Source organism: Lygodium microphyllum, chromosome 6 (genome assembly GCF_053477565.2).
Source record: "Lygodium microphyllum isolate KBCC chromosome 6, Lygodium_microphyllum_v1.1.10, whole genome shotgun sequence".
NCBI lineage: Eukaryota > Viridiplantae > Streptophyta > Polypodiopsida > Schizaeales > Lygodiaceae > Lygodium > Lygodium microphyllum.
Window position 1 is genome coordinate 77,804,255 of NC_141140.1, and position 21,015 is coordinate 77,825,269.

General features: G+C 37.7%; 1 long non-coding RNA gene across 2 annotated transcripts; it reads left to right on the forward strand.

Moving 5' to 3' along the window:
* The first annotated feature begins 19,331 nt into the window (after positions 1–19,331).
* LOC148034704 (uncharacterized) lies at positions 19,332–20,758 on the forward strand. Of its 2 annotated transcripts, none has more exons than XR_015691212.1 (2): positions 19,332–19,856; positions 20,411–20,758. It is a non-coding gene; the product is annotated as an uncharacterized LOC148034704 (long non-coding RNA). The 2 variants fall into 2 exon arrangements; XR_015691211.1 differs by having other exon boundaries at positions 19,339–19,901; positions 20,411–20,750.
* The last annotated feature ends 257 nt before the right edge of the window (positions 20,759–21,015 follow it).

Sequence of the window (21,015 nt, forward strand, 5' to 3'; positions counted from 1 at the left end):
ACCCTGTGTTCTGCAGCTCTTGCATAAACTCTACGACAATGTCTTACAGTAGCTTGATTTGCACAATAAATTTGGTTTTGTGTACTACGACAATATGCTATGAGATATTTTCTTCCATATTTCTTATTAAGATTGCGATTGTTTGATGGTGGAGACAAAAATATATGCTCATATGTTGGTGTATCTACAGCCAGGACCTCATTAGACGCCATCGTAAAATATAACCTTTAAAAAAAAACATACAAGTCAAATAAACATAATATTTAAGATAGTAATCATTCATAAAATGGTAAATATTAGTTTTAGAGATATATGAAACTTGGATTGATCTAATAAAATAAATGTTATAAAAAATACTTACATTTATAAGCATGTATATAGTCTATATAGACATGTCTTTTTTGCATAAATTTAGGATATCCATGACACTGGAAAATCACATAATTCTCCAGAGGGTAATATTGCTCTCCTCCTTTTCCTTATCAACCATCCATGTATTATTGTGATACAACAATTCCAGTCCCTCGTGCAGTTATCCTCCATAGAAACTTTTCATAAGTTATTTTGATTGTGATCTTTCTCCAACCATGCTAATTTGCATTCTTTTTTTTCTCTATCCACTTCACGTACCACCGCATGTTTGGTTAAATTGTTATTCATATCCATATATGCCAACACAATATTATTCTTCTCTAGCCATGGAGGAATACATCCAACTGTCAAGATTGTGGGAGAGAAGGAAGGAGTCTCAGTTGTAGCTTTCTTGCTTGCACAATGGGGGAATACACACAAAGGTGGAGGCTGAAAACAATTTTCCTCTTAGTTGTGTAAGCCAAAAGAACTCTTGTAGAAAGAAATAGAAGAACCCTATATATGGGTCTCAAACCAAACTCAACTAACTAAGGTGGCATACTAACTGAGCCACGAACTAGAGTAGATAAGGATAGCTGTCATCTAGCTATTATTCATGGGCGGTGTACCAACCGCATCTGCAACTGACAAGTCGGTGATATAAATGCACAACGGTCACCCTGGCATATCACGAGTGGAGCTCGATATCTCAACACTCCCCCTCGAGCTCAATCCCAATTCCTGCACACCAAGCAGGTCTCTGAACTTGCGCAGCTTCTCTGCACCCAATGCCTTCGCGAATATGTCAGCTTTATGATTCTCTATGCTGACATAAACTAGATCAATAAGACCTAGTAAAACCCTCTCCCGCAAATAGTGATAATGCACCTCAATGTGCTTTGTTCTAGCATGATAGACTGGTTTATTTGCCAAGTGTATACTGCTCATGTTATCATAATAAATGACAACTGGCCCATCTGTAGGCTGATGCATATCATAAAGTAGCTTATGCAACCAAGCTACCTCACATGCAGCCATTGATGCACCCCTGTACTCAGCCTCTGTGCTCGACAAGGCAACTGTAGGCTGTTTCTTGCTGCTCCAAGTGACTGCAGCACTCCCAAAAGAGAACACATATCCACAGGTAGATCGTCTATCAGAAATACTACTAGCCCAATCAGCATCAGTGTATCCATGCAACTATCTCTGAACCCCAGTCTCATAAAATAGTCCATACTGCAATGTGGACTTCACATACCTGAGTATGCGTCTAGCCGCATCGAAATGCGGTTTCCTTGGAACCTGCATAAACTGACTTACCAATCCAACAGCATAGCTCAAATCTGGCCTGGTAATAGCCATATATATCAAACTTCCTACTATGCATCTGTACATAGTAGGGTCTTCCAGAAGCTCACCTGCATCTGCGCTCAGCTTCGTATTCTGCTCCAAAGGAACTGAAATAGGCTTACAGCCTGTCATCCCATATTTGGACAGCATGTCCAATCCATACTGCCTCTGTAAGAGCCATATCCCACTTGGTAATCTAATCACCTCAATGCCCAAGAAATAACGCAGCTCCCAAATCCTTCATCTCAAACTTCTGCTTCAATAGCATTTTCACATGAAGGATATCTTCATCACTGTCACCTGTGATAATCAAATCATCAACATAAATGACAAGCAACATAATACCTTTCTTTGTTTTTCTCACATAAAGTGAGAAACTGCCTTGGAAATCTGAAAGCCAATAGTGACAAGATACTATCCTATCTTGTCAGACCATGCTCTAGGTGCTTGCTTCAAGCCATACAAGGCTTTCTTCAACCTGTAAACAAACTCAGGATGAACAGCATGCACATAACCTGGTGGCTGCTCCATATAGACCTCTTCTTGCAAATCACCATGTAAGAAAGCATTCTTTACATCCATTTGATGTAAATACCATCCCTTTGATGCAGCTATAGCAATGACTACTCGTCCGGTTGCCATCCTTGCAACCGGACTGAATGTTTCTTCATAATCAATGCCATATGTTTGTGCATACCCCTTGACTACTAATCTTGCCTTGTATCTATTCATAGAACCATCTGCATTGTGCTTCACCTTATAAATCCACTTACAACCAATTGCATTCTTATCTTTAGGCAAAGGTACCAATTCCCATGTAGCATTTGCTTCCAAGGCATCCATGTCTTTATCCATGGCTTTCTCCCATTTTTCTTTTCCCATGGCTTGCTCAAAAGAAGTGGGTTCTGGTTCCTGTATCACTTTGACCATGTAGGCATAGTGAATGGCTGTAAATCCATCATATTTCAGCCTATCCACAGGATACCTAGCTCTGGTAGACTTGCACAAAGTAGGTTCACTCCCAGGTGCTCTCAAAACATCCCTGGTCTTCCTTACTCTAGGTGTAATAATAGAAGGAATACCCAACTCATCATTAATGCTCTGTTCTGAGCCTCTGGATTCACCATCCACATAAGAGTGACCTACATTCACATCAAACATGGGTTGATCTACCTTCTCTTTTCCTTTTCGTGAAACCTGCATACCACTATCTACATTGTTTTGAGGAGATTCTCCTAATCTCAATCTGTCTGTCCATGGCGAAGAATGTGAACCACTGCTAGAGGACACTCCAAGTCCACTAATATTTTGTGACTGCAGTTGTGAATTCTGTGCAGCATTACCATTTTGTGCATCTACATCATCAATCATATTTACTGGTTTATACCAGCTACTCATCTCATCAAAAACAACATCTCTGCTCACTGTAAACTTACGAGTAGAAGGGTTATAGCATCTATACCCTTTCTGCTCTGCAGAGAGTAACCAATAAAGATGCACTTCTCAGCTTTTGGATCCAACTTGGATCTCAACTCATCTGGCACATGAACATAGGCAATGCAACCAAAAATCTTCAAATGAGAAATATCTGGTTTCCTACCAGTATATCTCTCCTCTGGAGTCATCCCATGTATTGCTGCAGTGGGAGTCATGTTCATTATGTAGACTACTGTAGCAACTGCTTCAGCCCAGTAAAAATCTGGCAAGTCTTTTTCGTTGAGCATGGCACGAGATACCTCTCCAATATGCCTATTTTTCCTTTCTGCAATTCCATTTTGTTGTGGGATATGACTGCATGAATATTGCTGATTTATGCCATGCTCCTGTAGGAACCTTGCAAACTCATTTGAGAGGTACTCTCCCCCTCCATCTGACCTTAGGCACTTTATTTACAGGCCTGTTTCTTTTTCAACCATAGCTTTAAGAGTTTTGAAATGCCCAAAAACTTCACTTTTCATTTTCATAAAATACACCCAAACTTTTCTGCTATAGTCATAAATAAAAGTGACAAAATAATGACAGCCTCCAAGAGATGCAACTTTAGTAGTCCACACATCAGAGTGGATCAATTCCAATGGCTTCTTACTCTCTTAAACATGTCTAGGAAACGGTTTCCTTGCCTATTTTCCAAACTGACAGGCTTCACATACCTTATGCATTTCTGCAACCTTAAATTTAGGCAATCCTGCAACAATATTTTGGGCTTGCATTGATTTAAGTCACTGTACATTAACATCACCAATGCGTTTACGTGATATATCAATATCTACAACTACACCGGTCCCATGTGCAAACATTGTTGCACTCAATTCAGGCATGTCTGCATCCAACGTAAACATTCTGCCCTTCTTCTTTCCTTTTGCTATCAAGCGACCTTTATTTTTCATATCCTCAACAAAGCATCCATGAGAATTAAATCTGACCTGCAAGCCCTGCTCAACCATTTGACCAGCAAAAACCAGGTTCTTGGTGATATTCGGGACATGAAATACATTCGACAGGTATTTCTTTTTCCCATCTTGCATAGACAAATGAATTTTTTCAATCTGCACAATAGGATGTGCAGTATCATCACCAGTCTCCACAAATCCTGGTTTTTCCATTTTCCTTGCATCTTGCATCCATTCTGCATGACTTGTCATGTGGTTTGATGCACCTGAGTCAACATACCACACATCGTTTCTTTCTTCTGCACTTGTCACAGAATTGGTCATGTGTTGTACCATAAACAAATGCTCATTTCTGTCATCACCCTGTCTACTAGAAGATGCATAATTCCCTTGTTGCAATTTTCCATTCATGATGTCATTTTGCTTTTTATAGCAATCTTTAGCCATATGACCCATTTTACCACAATAGTAGCATTCAACATTGTTGTTTGCATTTTGGTCTCTTTGCCATCCACCACGATCTCTTTGGCTCCCCTTGCCTCTAGAGTTACCACGTCCTCCACCATAGGACTGGTTTTCTTGAGTTTGCTGCATATTCTGATTTCTACCACGGCCTCCAAATCGGCCTCCTCTACCTCTGCCTCTACCGCTTCCAGTATTTGAGTAGAAGACAGCTTCTTTTGAAGTTCCTCCTGAAGAAGATGCACCACCATTTCTCTGCTCCTCAGAAATTAGAAGAGCAATCAACTCCTCAAAATTAGGAAATCTTTCACGGACGGAAATGGATGTTCGGAACTGTGCATAATCCTTTCCTAGACCATTCAAGGTCATAGAAACTAAATCATCATCTTCCACTGGCAACCCAATGGAAGCAAGTGCATCTGCAATCTTCTTCACCTTCATGTGGTAGTCATTGATGCTCATACTTTCTCTTTGCACAGTGTGCAACTCTTGCTTGAGCTGCATTTTCCTGGCTTGCATATATGTGCTATACATTTTTGACAAAGTATCCCATGCCTCCTTTGGCGTACTTGCATCTTGAATATGCATAATCATAGAGTCTGAAATGCTGATAGACAGCCAGTACATAACTTTCCTGGCTCTCTCATGCCATGCTTTAAATACCTGCATTTGCTGTTGATTGGGAACATAAGGAAGAACTGGTTCTTCTTCATTTCCTGCAATGAATTCCCAATATCCTTTTTCCATAAGGAAATTTGTCATTCTGAACTTCCATGCTTGGAAGTTATTCTTGTCAAGCTTTTCAGTGACAATCTATGAAAGAGAATCAGACGCCATTACAGAACACTGCAAAAAATTCTGTCACTGCAAAAAACACAGCTTCAGCCTCACAAGGGCAAATCTGCAAAATTGACGAAAGTGGTATTTGACCACACAGTCACTTCCTAGTGACGATTTTGCATCAACAGGCAAGAAGGATGATTCTGTAACTCCCAATGTCTCTGCGCACAGGCATACGATGCAATTTCTACAGTAACTTTTCACTGACCTGTAGAACAGTGGTCGCACAGCATAAAACAAGGCCTTTTCCTGAGTGCTTGCGGAAAACTTCTGCCTCCTAAACAGGCCCCGAAATGGCCTCAAATCAGAAAAACAGGGCAACTGAGGGCTAAAGCCCTCGCCCGCAGCATATACTGGACTCTTGCTACACCGCAAAGGGCATCTCAATCTGAGACAATGCACTCTTGCACTTTCCGGATGTGCTACCTACAGAGACTTGCTCCCAAAACAGAAAAATAAAAGCAACACTGGTCCTCTTACTAGAACACCACAAACTTGACTTGCTTTCTTGAGCTCCTTACCACGAACAAGGCTCTGATACCATGTCAAGATTGAGGGAGAGAAGGAAGGAGTCTCACTTGTAGCTTTCTTGCTTGCACAATGGGGGAATACACACAAAGGTGGAGGCTAAAAACAGTTTTCCTCTTCTTAGTTGTGTAAGACAAAAGAACTCTTGTGCAAAGAAATAGAAGAACCCCATATATAGGTCTCAAACCAAACTCAACTAGCTAAGGTGGCATACTAACTGAGCCACGAGCTAGAGTAGATAAGGATAGCTGTCATCTAGCTATTATTCATGGGCGGTGTACCAACCGCATTTGCAACTGACAAGTCGATGACATAAATGCACAACGGTCACCCTGGCATATCACGAGTGGAGCTCGATATCTCAACACCAACTTCATCTACTTGAAGCAGTCTCGTCCTGGTGAGAGATCTTTTATTTCATAAGCAATATTGAAATTTAGGGTACTTATAAAAAAAAAGAATTGAAATATCAAGGAGCCCTTGGATAATATAACTTACAATTTAGCATTTCCATGGCTTCCTTTCATAGAGTTGATTAAAAAACATTGCTTATCCACAAGGTCTATTGCAATCAAGCTCCAATGAGAACCAAAAGCAATCATATCTCAACAAATTAGTAGGATAAAATCTCAAAAACTCTAATAGAATATTGAATCACTTACTTTTCATTATATGGAATTATAAGAAGCTCCAAACTATCGAAGTCAATCAGATTGAACCACTGCTCAACAAAACTTGTATCAAACTCGTTCCTCATAAAGAATGAGATAGATGGATCAAGAACCTCAATTTTTTGTTGCATATCCAAAGGAAACTCATTCATTACACACCTAGAAAAGGCATAGAAATAGTGAGTATAAACAAGAAAAATCTTATTGTTAAAAAAAAAATCAAAAAGTAGAAGTAATTATGGGCAACACAAATATAGGCATCTTGAAAAAACTCAATTAAAAAATCCTCTGTTGCTTCTTGTATACAATTAAGGGCTGTTCTTGTCTATCTGAAACTATCCAAACTATATTTGTCACAAATCTCCCTGACAAGCCTCTGAAAAGACAACTTTGGAATTGCATTGTCAAGAGCCTTTATTGCCTTCCTAATCTCCCTTAGGCACCTAACATTTTGAGAAAACTTTCTCTTTGGCTTTGACTTTCTAGAGAGCTTCTGAGGCTTTGAAGATTGATGAATCTTTGATGTTAAGCCCCTAGGATCAATCTTCTCCTTCCTTGCTGTTGCTTTAGTCGTAGCCATCTACTAAAAAAGACATGTTACTTCTTGTCTAGTATGTCTAGTGAAATGCGAGTTTTAGACAAGAGGCATCCGTGCTGCATGTTGTTTTCGCGTTTCAGCTGACTTTTTGTCCAGCGTGTCTAGTGAAACGCGAGTTTCAGGCAAGGCGCCTCCTTGCAGTATGTTGTTTTCACATTTCATCAGACTTGTTGTCCAGTGTGTCCAATGAAACGCGAATTTCAGACAGCACGCCTCCTTGCAGCATGTTGTTTTCATATTTCACCGGACAACTCATAAATAGCAAAGTAATCAACAAAACGAAAGAAACAAAGCTTTGATCTTAGGAATGCTTTTAAAATTACCTAAAATATCCACAACATTAAGGAAAAAGTTTGAAGGATTGCCTTAAATCTCCACAACATTAAGGAATGCTCACACTATGGAATAAATTCGTTTATAGTGCTCATAAGCTCATAATAATATAAAAATTTAAAGAGAAGTATCAAAAAAATGCATTAAATGGACGCCTGTTCATTAAGAAGGAGGATGTAGAAAACCATATCTTCTTTGGAGCTTTGATGGGAAAAATCCCTTTAGAACCAAATTTATCAATAGGTCTGGTGAAATGCGAATACGTTCTTCACAACCACAGCATGACCACGGGAATGTGCTCAAAGGCCCTACTGCATGACCACAAAAATGTGCTCCATGACCATAAAAATATTAAACGAATTTAGCCATTGGTTTTCTTTATTGGGGGAGCGGTGAAATGCGTAGAGATTGGAAGGAACACCAAAGGTGAAGGCAGAGCAGGGAATGTTCTCTGCTTGCTAGAAGGAGTACCTTTCTTTTTCTTTTCCAGGAAGTTATCTTAGCCATTTGCATTGGACTCAACGTTCCTTCTTGCATGCGTGCCCTCCAGAGGCACAAACAATCCCACGAGGGGTAGGGATCTATTCGTAGCATATTCAACTAAACGAGTAATTTTTTCATCGATTTCCCTTCAACGTCCTTGCTTCCTGTTTGAAGAGTAGTTCAACAATTTTTGATAGGTAACAAAATTTTGTTATTACAAGTATTTGAACAAAATCAATTTGATTAATATAGAAAGAATTTTTAATAACACTTGAAAAATTACAGATGTTATGTGATTTGTATCTTTTAAAAGGAGCATAGCTTTTCCAGAAAGGATTTTATCATAAATTTATGTGTTTCAATAGAATTAATTCATAGTTCATGTTTCTCTTCTTGTTTTGCATTTTTTGACCGGTGAAACGCAAAATGATGTCTCTGTTAGTGGTATTTTGCTAACTATCGCGTTTCACCAGTGAGATATTCAAAGAACTTTCGTCTTCAAGTAGTGTCCGATGAAACACGATTTCTTCACCGGTATTTGCCTTGAACACCTAGTTTTCACGTTTCACCGGTCAATTAAAAAATTTCTCCTATTTTGATTTTTTGTCTTGAAAAATGCAATTTTAGGGCCTCTTTCCATGGTTCCATCTTGTTTTATTGGACATTGTTGCCATTCTGCTTTGTTTTCAGGGATAAATCTTTTGTTAATCAAGATGACAAAGAGAAAGCTATCTCTGGAAGGAAAGGATGAGGAGGAGCTAATGGAGACTTCTGATGATAGGCTCTTTGATTTCTTACACACTACTGGAAATTCTTCCAAGTTTAGCTATATCAGGGAAATTTTCAACGTTCCTTTTGATTTGAAGGAGTTATTGGAGGATCTTGAAGATAAACTTAAGGAGTACATATGTTTTTATGATAGACATGTGCAAGGTTTGGAAGTCAATGGATTTGTTCATTATAGTGATGTCATGGGAGCCACCAGTACATCTAGGTCAACTTTGCTAGGCAGGTTCAACCTCATTGATGAGGAATTCAGAAAGACAGAAACATGTTGCCCTTTCCACAGGTATCAACACCAATGCCTTCTGATCCACAAGGACGTTGGATTTATTGTGTATCTTCAGTACATGGAAAATTCTTGTCCAGATATAGACCAACAGGGAAAGCTAGAGGATATTGCAAGTATGGATAAGGAGGTCGAAGGGAAGGAGGAGATGTTCCAAGAAGATGTTGAGAATCAACTTGTCCAAGGTTTTGATGTAGGTTTGTTCAAGAGTGACAATATCACAAGGTGGAAGAAAAGGAGATCGAGCCAAGTGCACAGGTTTATGAAGAAGGTCCTCTTGCATGTGTTCCAACATTTCCCACTTATCTTATCAACAAGAAGAGATATGTGTTGCTAGATGATATTCAACATCTTTTTGATCTTAGAGAAGATTATTGCTTAGCAATCCTTGCAGGTTGGGGCAAAAATGACATGAATTTTATAGGTTATGAACAAGAACCACTAGCAAGTCTTGATGTTGAGGGAGAGAATTTCCAAGACAGCTCTATAGCCTTACATACATGTATTAATCAGATCGTAGAATATGAAAAGGGGGGGCTACCTACAGAATAAGAGTTCTTGCAGATCCAGAAGAAACTTCATATTGATGATGTAGGGTATGAAGAGAGATTGAAGTCTCCATCAGATGAGAAGCCCAAGAGTTCAATAAATCTTTATGATGATAGTCTTCTTGAAGAAGACTAACACCCTAAGGTATGAAATATAATTCGAAGTTACCCATTAAGTTTATGTTAGACTTTATTATGCATTATAGATAAATATCTTATATCTTATACTGTTGTGGTTTGTTGTATAGATTGAGATTGAAGATTTGGACAACTTTCTTGGAAGGGCCAAGGGCTCTAGGCCAACGAAGCTTGGAAAAAATCAAAGCCTTGGCCATTATATTGGAAACTTAAACAATCAAACAATTGTAATATATCATAGTAGATTGTCAAGCTCTCCAAGTCTACCAATGATGGCTTTGAGAGCTATCTCAAAGGTAATTGGATCTCAAGTTTTCAGCAGAGGTTTGGACAAGATCATTTTAGTGGAGAAGGAAGAAGCCATAAGAGTTTTTGGCTTCATGCTTGGATACAGTGGATCTAGAGCTGGATATTTTGGAGTTCTTGGCTCCTATTTGCTCTCTTATGTAGGAGATAGTAAGAATTTGAAGCTTCTTCCAGGCTATCAGAAACAGGAGTTTTTGAAATATAGATGTCTTATTGAGTGGGATGAAACAAAAGATTCCTCTAGAGGCCCTGTCGAGCTACCTGAAACCAATGACTCCTTTGAAGGCCCTGTTGAGGTGCCTGAAACTAAGGAATCCTCTGGAGACCCTGTCGAGGTGCCTGAAATTAAGGATTCTTCTGCAACACAATCAGACTAGAAGATGCCAAAGATTAAGGGTTTCTTGAAACCCATCTTTTCCCAACTCTTTGTTTGGTTTGTAACCATTCTGTAAATCTTTGCTTTGCGCAAGAATTTAAATATCTATCTTTTCTTCTTTGGGTAACAATTTGTATAGTCCTTGCTAAAGATGATGTATTGCTTGATGTGGTTGTATCTTTAAGCTTGAATTTATGCCAAATTTGTCAATAGAACCATTGAAAGACCTCTAATCAACTGTTGGCTTTGTGTCTTCCACCTCCATGTCTTGTGTGTCTGAAATATTTTGTTCTTGCTTGATAATGTGATTTTTCCATACATTGGGTTGATCAGATAGATAGAGATCCATATTGTTTAATAAAGTATGGAGCATGGTTGTATAGAATATGATGCATAGGCAACAAATAAAGATAGTTATTAAAAAACATTATATGAGTTCGACAATGAAGAAACAAACATATACAAACTTCTTACCATATAGTGAGTAAAGTGTTGATCACCCCAAGCTTCTGTCATCGCCTTTTTGAAAAGGTTCAATTGCTTTTTAAAGTCTTTGAGATCATCATCATTCCATTCAGTCTTATCACAATAATAAAACACTTTGTCTAGTGTTTCCCAAACTTTAGCTTTCTATTCCGAGCTTGTCCATTATCAGTGTGATCCTTAACTGCATTATGTAGGGATTTCCACTGATTAAATTTAATAGTTGAGCCACCATTTCTCGAGTTTATCTTGCCAAGTCTCCCATGAAAGCCTAGAAACCTTCTAGCCTTCACTCCACCAATAGATGGTTTTTTTGGGACACAATTACCATCCTTAGACTTCTGAAGATCTGGTTCAATAACAATATTGCCACCATGCAAACCAATTGTAGAGAGAACTTTTTCAACCTTTGTTATAGCATCTGTTCTAGTTGATAATGGCTTCAACTTCCATGCAAATCCTATATGGAGATGAACAAGCTTTTCAATTATCCTGAAACGTGCATGAAGTGTACAAATATGGGCATTTGCTAAAGGAATGTCCAAGACTGGTTTAAACTGTGGATCCTTATTGTGCCTAGAGGGAGCTCTATTCCAATTGCTTGAGTTTAACTCTGCAGCTAGTGACATGCAGTATAAGCAAGGAGATCTCGAGTTGGCTCCCTTTGATACATTATATATACATTTGAGTGTCTTTAGGTCACCAGCTATGTGCCACTCAATCCTGTAGTTCCCAAATCCTTCAACAAATAGCTCTTCTCTTGCTTGTTGCCTTTGAATAACATTAGGTATTGATGCTTGATGAAAAACCCAATATAGTATATCAAAATTCTTAGTATCTACCTCAAATGCTCCTAGCCACCAGATGTTATATTCAGATTGAACACTAAATGATGTTGACTGATTGCAATGACCTGACGAAAGTGCTCTATTCATCAAGGTGATAGAGATTCTCTCCAATTTTTTACATTTTAGACTCTCACTTTCATCAAGTTTAATCACAAATCTAGCCACTTCCTATGCCTCTGCTAGACAAGCCATAAAATTTAATCATTAAGCATTGTAGGGTGGGCAAGTCAAGGAAAATATTGTTAGATTCATTGAATGTAACCTCCTTTTTCTTGCCCTTGAAGCTAGCCTTGATATGAAAAGGCTCACCTAGAATCCCCATCACTTTGTTATTAACTCTCTGTCTGATAGTCCTAACCACAAATGGCTTCAGAATTATGCGATTGCGTACCTGTCCTTGCTTTGTATTTGATTGTAAAAGCTCGAAAAGTTGCATATAAACATCTCGACTGATATCAATACTATCCAGTGTCTTCTGTACTAACTCAAAATCCAAAGAATGATCCTTTACAAATGACTCCAAGCATTGTTTCTTTGCCTTTTTAAATTTCTTCTTCTCCAAAATATCCTTTGAAACTACTGAAGGAAGAAGATGATAATAAAACTGAGTTGCTTTTAAAGAATCTCTTTCACTTGCATTTGGTTGTAGAAGAGATCTAAGCAAAATTAACATCACAAATCAATGCAAGTAATTTAAATAAAGCCATATTTAAGATTTTTCAAGTGAAAAAAAATATACCTTGCTGCTTGGATTCTTTAACCACAGCCTCCTCCTCCTCGTTTGAGATTCTCAATATTTTTAAGAGCTCTTTGTTGATTTCGAAGGCCTAATAAAGTTTGCTTTCGTTGATAAGCTTTGATACGCTTTTCCAATGAATGAATTTTTTGTTGGTAATCCTCTAGCTTCTGCAACAACTCTATATTGTGTTTCATCAAAAGATGATTCTCTAGTCCAAGGATATCCTTTTCTGCAACAAGGTTAAGTGTATAACCTAAAAATCCATTGTAGCCATCACCAATAAACCTCATTAATGATGAGCTATTATAGAAAGGAGGAGTGCTATTTCTGCTAGGATCTTTGGGATATAGCTTTCCATCTAACCAAAGATCAATATTCTTCTTTCCTTCAAACCTCAGTATATGTTTCATAGACTCTGTAACCATGATAGATTTTGTTCTTTTTCTTATTGGTTCATACTCACTATCCAACTCAATATGAAGATGATAGAGAGGTCTTTTATGAGAGCTACAGAGATCATTGGATGATTGATCTGCAGCTGAGTTACAGAGATCATTGGGTGATTGATCCATAGCTAAGGATATGATTAGAAGCAAGAACGAAAACAAAGAAGAGACTACTAAGGAGGAGAAAAAAAGAAGAGAGAAACGATGGAGGGAGGCAATCGAGTATCCACCAAAATTCAAATTGAATATTACTTTTCACTTTAATGAGGAGAGGTAATATCTTCATTATGACAACCTTGCCAACTTTATGGCGACCTAGATTTCTAGGTTTGATGTGACCACGAGAATATCACGACAATGACTTATTAACGAATTTTGATATTTTAACTTACCAAAATATAAACCTTTTAAAAATTCTATAAAATGATTTTATTTCTTAATTTTTTTTCTCTCTCTAGGATCTCTTACAGGGCATTTTCGAGACCTCAAAACTCCCCTAATGAGAACGTGATTTGGGTCGAAAGGATCTAACAGAGGGCAGGTATACTTTGGTGTTTTGCCTAGATTTCACACATCCCAATTCCTACCTTGCCATGCTTGCTTTACAAAACCCCACATCTCTTTAGCCATCGCGCATATAGTGCTCCAACAATGTGTCTATCTCAATTATTTTTAAGAGAGGGGGGTAAAGAATCAACTTGAGGAGCATGTGAAAAACAAGGTTTACATAAAATGCAAGTGTTCTATCTACAAAAAAATCACATATAAATATTTATCTATTCAACCTAAAATAGGTGTATGGATTGAAAGAGCCAATGTAGCTTGGATTTGGGGGCTATATTGCTTGCTTTGGATGCATTTAGGAAGATATGGAAGGCTACAAATTATATATGACACTAAGCTTGTTATTGGTTCTTGGTCACAAATTGGTTCGTGTATCAATATTGGAAGCAAGGGAGCTACTTATGCTAAGGGCCTCCTTGAGCTAAGTATCTACTTGAGACGTAAGATTTTAAAGATTATTGGTTGCCTAAGAGAATGCTTTAGCTCCTAGACTTCATTGAGTAGGACAAGAAGATGTTCTTGTGCTCTGGGTTGTTTTTTTTTTAAATAGCTACAAATACTACTGCCCTGCTCCAATTCTTTATTTTTTAAAGGATCTAACCTTAATCAAACATTTAATTCCCCCCGTTGACCGTGTTTACACTAGTAACCAAGAACTAGTTTGGATTTTGTTCCCACTCAAGAGGATTGAATTTGATACTCTGTAAATCATTTTCACACTATCACATGGAGGATATTGTTATTTTTCAACTAGTTCAAAGGTTATGTATTCACAATGCAAAAGACTTGAATTAGTTGTTTTAAAGGGCAAAAATGACATTTTTGTGCAACTTTTAGATGCTTTTTTGGAGGGAAAAAGTTTGCAAAAATATTGTAGAAAATTACCATGTATTGAGCATTGTTTGGACATCAAGTTTAGCATTAAAAAGTAGAAAAATAGTATAGAATTTTTTTGGCTCATATTTCAATGTTTTTTGGGTTATACGCCCACCATTTGAGCTTCCTATACATTGTTTCTTCTTGGACAACAAATGTGTATCATGTGGATATATTGTGTTGATGGTTTTGATAGTAATTGGGAACTGATATTACTCTTGAGTCATCACACTTGGTTAATAAGCAAATTTTTGGTCCATTTTGATACTTTTGAGCTTGGAATTTGTGTAGATAATCTTGAGCATAATTTGGGACATTGTATCTTACTTCTTTAATGCAATTATAACATTCACAATATCAAAAACTATGTAAATAACATAGGTTGTTGGAAACTAAGTGGAGAAAGGACAAGTATAGTACGTGGTCCTATTTGTTAACAACTTTGGAAGTGTGAGGAATTTAGACTTTGTAGCTACATATTTTCGAAAAAAGTGTATCAATTATTGAAAGGCTTGTATTACTTTATGGAGAGATCGTGGCCTCTTCTCCTGTGAAAATTGTCAAGGAGGAGTAGCATAGGAAAATGTTTTTTTTTTCCAGAAAGAAAGCCTTGCTTGTAAAGGGCCATGTAGAAGGGAGTGTCCCTCTAGACCATATGCTTATGTTTTTGTTGATGCACACTTTGACATATGCTTGACACATCAGAAAAATAAATGATACCAAATTTTTGATGGAGGTGTCATTTCAAACAACTCTTGCTTTCTTATAAGTTGTAAGCGGATAAAATGTGCTTCACCTTTGAGAGAGTAGTTAAGGACTTGCATGAACTATGAATGACATCTTGCATATTAATGAAGAGCATTAAATGTACCATTGTGATGGCCCTCAAGAGAAGGGAGAGATGAGAGGACGACAAAAGATTTACATCCAAGTTAACTCTACTAGAGCTAATTACAAGCTTGGACATAAGTTACCTAAACGAGAGTCAACTTAGAGTTAACTAGAAGCTTTTATGTTGCATGGATTTTTGACAAAGGGGAGGTAAAGTGTGGAAGAAGAAGGTCATGTTTTTTATGGGAAAATCCTTCCCAACTTTTGTGGTGAACATGTATATGAAAAGGATGAAACAACTTCCTTGTGAGGAGAGCATTTTGGGGGGTATAGCTTGCATGAAGGATGAGTTTGCTAGGAAAGGGAAGAGAGCTTTATGGTCTATTGAATATAGAGGGTATGCAACAAACAAAGAATGAGGCTTCAAAGAATATGGTGAAGTCAAGGATGAGTGAAAGGAAGAGAGAGACTATAGCTAGATGGAAGAAGTGCAAAAACCAACTCTATGACAAGGCCCACAATATAATGAGCAGTCATGAATCGATGGCAAATTTTTTAGAGTAATGGAGCTTCAACTTGGAGATTAGGTGCTTGTGCAACAATAGATGAAGCTATTTGTGGAGGAGAAGGATACTTGAAAAACTTCACTAAGTGGGGTGGTAATTAGTCATCGAGCCGCCTTGCAATGTGTTGATAAAGTGGATAGTATAGTTTGCAAAAGATCTTATGGTGTCGTATGAGCAAGGCTAATGAAATCACATGCTTAAGGATATATGAATCACAAAGACAATAGACAATTCGTTCCTAGGAAATCATATTGTCCTCATCGTATTTGTTGGCCACAACATCAACTACTACAATGGATAAGCATATGATGAAAAATTGCATAAACTTGAAAAACTCATGAGTTTGATAGCCACCATGTTCTTAGGGCCACGCAAGTAAAGCATAGGAAAGCACATAGCTTCTGCAATAGTGGTAGTTAATCATGATGACAAATGGCTAGGTTGAGTCAAAAAGGAAGCACCACTGATGTAGTGATTAACATAGGAGTGTCAATAGTAAAGGCACTCCTAAGGGCATTGATCCAGGCTGCTTGCTTGCAAGATTTTGGATATACAGACCTACAAGTGATGCCATTCAAACTAACATCGGCTTTGATGGTGACCATGCTTCATGTAGATAATCTGGTCCTCCAAACAAGTCAACGAGATTGAGGAACCACTACACTTTGGCTATCGTTCAATGGCATCATGTGTGATGATAGACGATTTGAAGAGAGAATCGGAAAATAAGAAAATTTGCTTTATGCTCATGATGCTATAGTGGGCTAATGTTGTGATGTATTTCTTCATTGCATGCTCATGGTTCTTTCCCATATTTTGAGAGCTCTCAAAGGCCATGCAAAACCCTTATTCTCTAACCTTGACTACAGTAAAGCTTTTCCATTCAGCTTAGCCCAAGCCTTGTAACATTCGTTCATGTATAGGTGATATTTTTATAGCCAAGACACATATAAGGCCATCATTAAGTTTTTTTTTAGAAATGATCAAACTTTCATAACTTACTAAGGACATGCTACCTTAGGAAGATAAATCATGAAATGCTTGATAAAATTTGGTATGCACAAACTACTAATGGAAGTTGTTACACCATGAAAGCCTCTTCATACATCAAATACTCTAATCTTACCATTCAAACAAAAAGATATAGGATATGGGAAATCTAAAAACCTTGCTTGCTTCTATGATTGATTATACCTTACTTATTTTCACCCCAAGAGCTAAACATTACTCTATGAGAGAGAGAGAGAGAGAGAGAGAGAGAGAGAGAGAGAGAGAGAGAGAGAGAGAGAGAGAGAGAGAGAGAGAGAGAGAGAGAGAGAGAGAGAGAGAGAGAGAGAGAGAGAGAGAGAGAGAGAGAGAGAGAGAGAGAGAGAGAGAGAGAGAGAGATTACTCATATGTATATAGTTCCATTCATCTAGTGCATCTTGTGAGTTCAAAAACTAACAAATATTTGAATGCCAAGAGTCTACTTGCACAACATTCAAGAAAGGTTATACTCAAAACATTAGAGAAAGTTGAGATTGTGAGGTCTAAGAAACTATGAATGTTTGAGTTTGTTCTCTAGCCATGATACCAAGGTATCTTCTCATATGTGCAAAAATGTCTTACCGATATTGTAAGATAGCATAATAGAAGTTCTAGAACAAGATTCAAGTGATGAAATTTGGACTTTCAAAAATGCATGAAAAATCGTTTAAATAGCACTTAGTAATGCTATTTAGAGCCCTTTAAAAAGTTGAGCTTTTTATCTAATTGCAATTTTCTTAATGGGAATGCATGGTTTATATATCAAAGCAGTTTTCATGAAACTTTTAGCCTAATAAAATATCTTTTGAGATGGTTTGGATCAGAAGCACTACGACATTTTTATTTTCTGTGAAAATGGCCTAAAAGACATATCAATATAGACTTCCCAGCTTGTTTTCACCCTTTCCATTTTTTCTTACATGCTATATTTTATTGATCACATTTTCCTAAAACCATTTCTTCTTGATATTTCTCGTTCATGAGGAATGGGATTTTTTATAGAGGGTCCAAACTGCCACAAAAGTGGTTTTTTTGTTTTGCAAGACAAGTATTAAATCAACAACAAACATAGGGATCATATATATACATATCACTCTAAATATTGAACTCATCACATGTTGTTCAATAAGTTGGAAACCTTTATTTGAAAGGAGGCTGGTATCGAAATCAAAAGTAGTGGAGGAGATCTCTAGGAGAATGTACGAAATGCCAAATATTACTTGAAAAAGGAGTCTGTGTATCAAATTTCCCAATTCACTTTATATTAAACCTCAATTCTTTGTGAATGATTCTTATATGATCACACCCAATAAAACAACATATAAGTAGTTTGGGAAACCTTTAAGTGAATGCTTCATGACATGTTGTACAATAAGTTAGAAACCTTTATTTGAAGAAGGCAACTTGTAAAAAGGAAGTAAACCTTCCTACATCTACAACTACCTATGAAGACCAACAAATCTTACGTGAATAAGTCCTCTCTCCAAAAAATGAGTGAAAGAATCAAAGACTTCTATGTAATATTCATGAACAAGACAACCTTCAATCTTGACAACTTGTAGGTTTCTTCTTAACTAAAACGGTCCTCGATCTCATAATTAAAGCACCTTCTATCCAAAAATATCAAGGTTTCTTTTTCGAAATTTAGGAATTCACTTGACATTAAATTTTTTTAAATGAACATTGCTTCTATGTTTGGACCAACATATTGAGATGGTGAAACTTTGCAAAACAATGTTGCATGGTAATTTTGTGAAGACAGAAATCTTCTTATGCGTAAGCCCACATATTAGGCATATCAACTTACAAGTCTTCACATCCAAGGTTATAATAATGAATGCTACTTGAGATTTGTTGTAAACTTCCTTAAAAGCATAAATGCATGAAGACCAAGTGGGAAGATTTTGCTGGTTGGAGGAATGTTAGAGAATCTTCGTTGAGAGCATATAGTACATTAGGCCTACCCACAACAATGGCATGATATTGTTTGATGAACTATCAATCATTTAATGTTCTGGTTACAAGCTTACTCAATTTTACACAACGACAAGCTCACCCAATTTTGTACGCTGTGTGACACTAAGAAAATACATGAGAAAATTCAATTTTTACACTATAGAGGGACTATGGTGCAGTACTCGCGAAAAACTTTTTTCCCATCCTATGGAAAAGAGGACCGAGCTTAACTCTAGCCGTTTCTGGGAGGGAAATTGCCGATTTTGTAACTAAAATGCTTTAAAAATAGCCGGCTTTCATCAAGATGAGCTTCAATTTCAACTAGTCTTTTTGAGAATATTTATTTGCCGGGGAAAAATACATTAAAGGATGGTTTTCTGTGAGCGCTGCTATGGTGGTCATACAATTTTGTTTTGTGTTTGTTATAAAACTTTTTTTCTTTATGTAGCCAAAAAACGACGGCCGAGGTGAAAAGGCAAGGAAGACGAGTTTTTGGAAGTAGGTTGTCGTCATTAAGGAGGACTGAGAGGGCATTGAAAAGTGTGGGGTGAAAGCTACGCGAGTGAAGGAATGCAGCCCACGGCCCTAATCAGCCATGGCCGCTCATCAGCACGTGTTCTGTACATTTCTAGCTCCTTGTTCAGACCCCCCGCGCTCTCTCTCTCTCCCTCGCTCGCTCTCTCTCTCTCTCTCTCTCTCCCTCTCTCTCTGTTTTTCTGTGCGTGTAACAACGCCCACGTTCCTTGTCATCAAATAATTTCTCTCTCTCTCTCTCTCTCTCTCTCTGTGTTTTTCTGTCTCTCTGTGTTTTTCTGTGCATGTAACAACGCCCACGTTCCTTGTCATCAAATTTGGCTTCTAGTTCTACATTCTTCTTCTTCTTCTTCTTCTGGACCGTCCGTCTATTGAAAGATCATGGAGTGCAGTAGCGGCTGCATGGATGCGTTGAGTATTATAGTGCGCCCGGAGGATGATGGCTCGATCTCCATCGTCATTCGTAGCCCCAAGGGCCACGGCATCCTACCCCGATGCCTCCAGGTGCTGGAGCAGCAAGGACTCAATATCATCTCTTTCCAGGTCTCATCCGAGATCCAATCGTATCGGCAATCCATTGCAGCATTGGTTCTCTCTCTCTCTCTCTCTCTCTCTCTCTCTCTCTCTCACACATTATTTTACACACAGCCCAAGAGAGTGCCCTTATGATGCTAACATGTTCAATTGTACACTAGATAGTAGGGATGGCAACATGGAGAGCTTGCTTGTTCAAGTAGAATGCCCCTAGGATGCTATCATGTTCAATTGTCAATTCCAAGGCCAACAAGTTTATGAAGAAAGGCATGTAAATACGTCAAGAGGGATCCCAACTTAGAGTTGTCACAGCGGTCAAAACATGGGCTTGCATTAACATTGTCCGAGTTGAAAATTAAGTAGCACAGCAACATTTATTTTTGCAAGCGAGTCACTCAAGTTCATGTTTTATTAGTGACAAGTCTAGCTAGATTAATGCCCAAATGCAACATGCATGGTCAGTCTCACTATCAATATAAAATATGAGTAACAATTATCAAGTAGTGAAAATATTCTAGTTTAGGCCTCTTTTTCACTAGGTGCCGGTTTTCTCCAAAATGCAGGGTCCTATTTCAAAAGTTGAACTGACAGATTTGAAGAAAAAGCTTGAAGATGTCATGACAGATTAACAAGTAGTTTCTTTAATTATCAAAAGCATATGCTATGCATAATGGGACAGCTCCAAAGCTCAAAGAATCATGTGAGAGCTCCAAAGCTCCACAAATCAAGAGACTTTCATTCTTAACATGCAAGCCACATTAGCAGCTCGGGTCCTATTTCAATGTATTTGAAATAACATGTACATATGATAGTAAAATTGGATGAGACTTATCCAATATTGTAAGATTATAAAGTAAAAGATTTGGAACAAGTTTCAAGTAGAGATTCATTTTCTATAAAAGATGGATCCTCAAAAGTGCATGAAAATTGGTCAAAACAACACTTGCAAGGGTATATAGAGCTCTTAAAAAAGTTGACAATTTTATATGTATGTATGTATGTATGTATGTATGTTTTTTTCATGCAAGTTTTAGCATGATTTTAAAAAAATTAGGTTAAATGGGAGCTAACCGAGCTTAGTTTGGAGTTAAACTCTGGTTACTTTTCAAGACAGGCTTCTCTTTCCTCTTTCTTCAAGCTTTTGTCAAGCTTCCATGGAGTTCCCAGC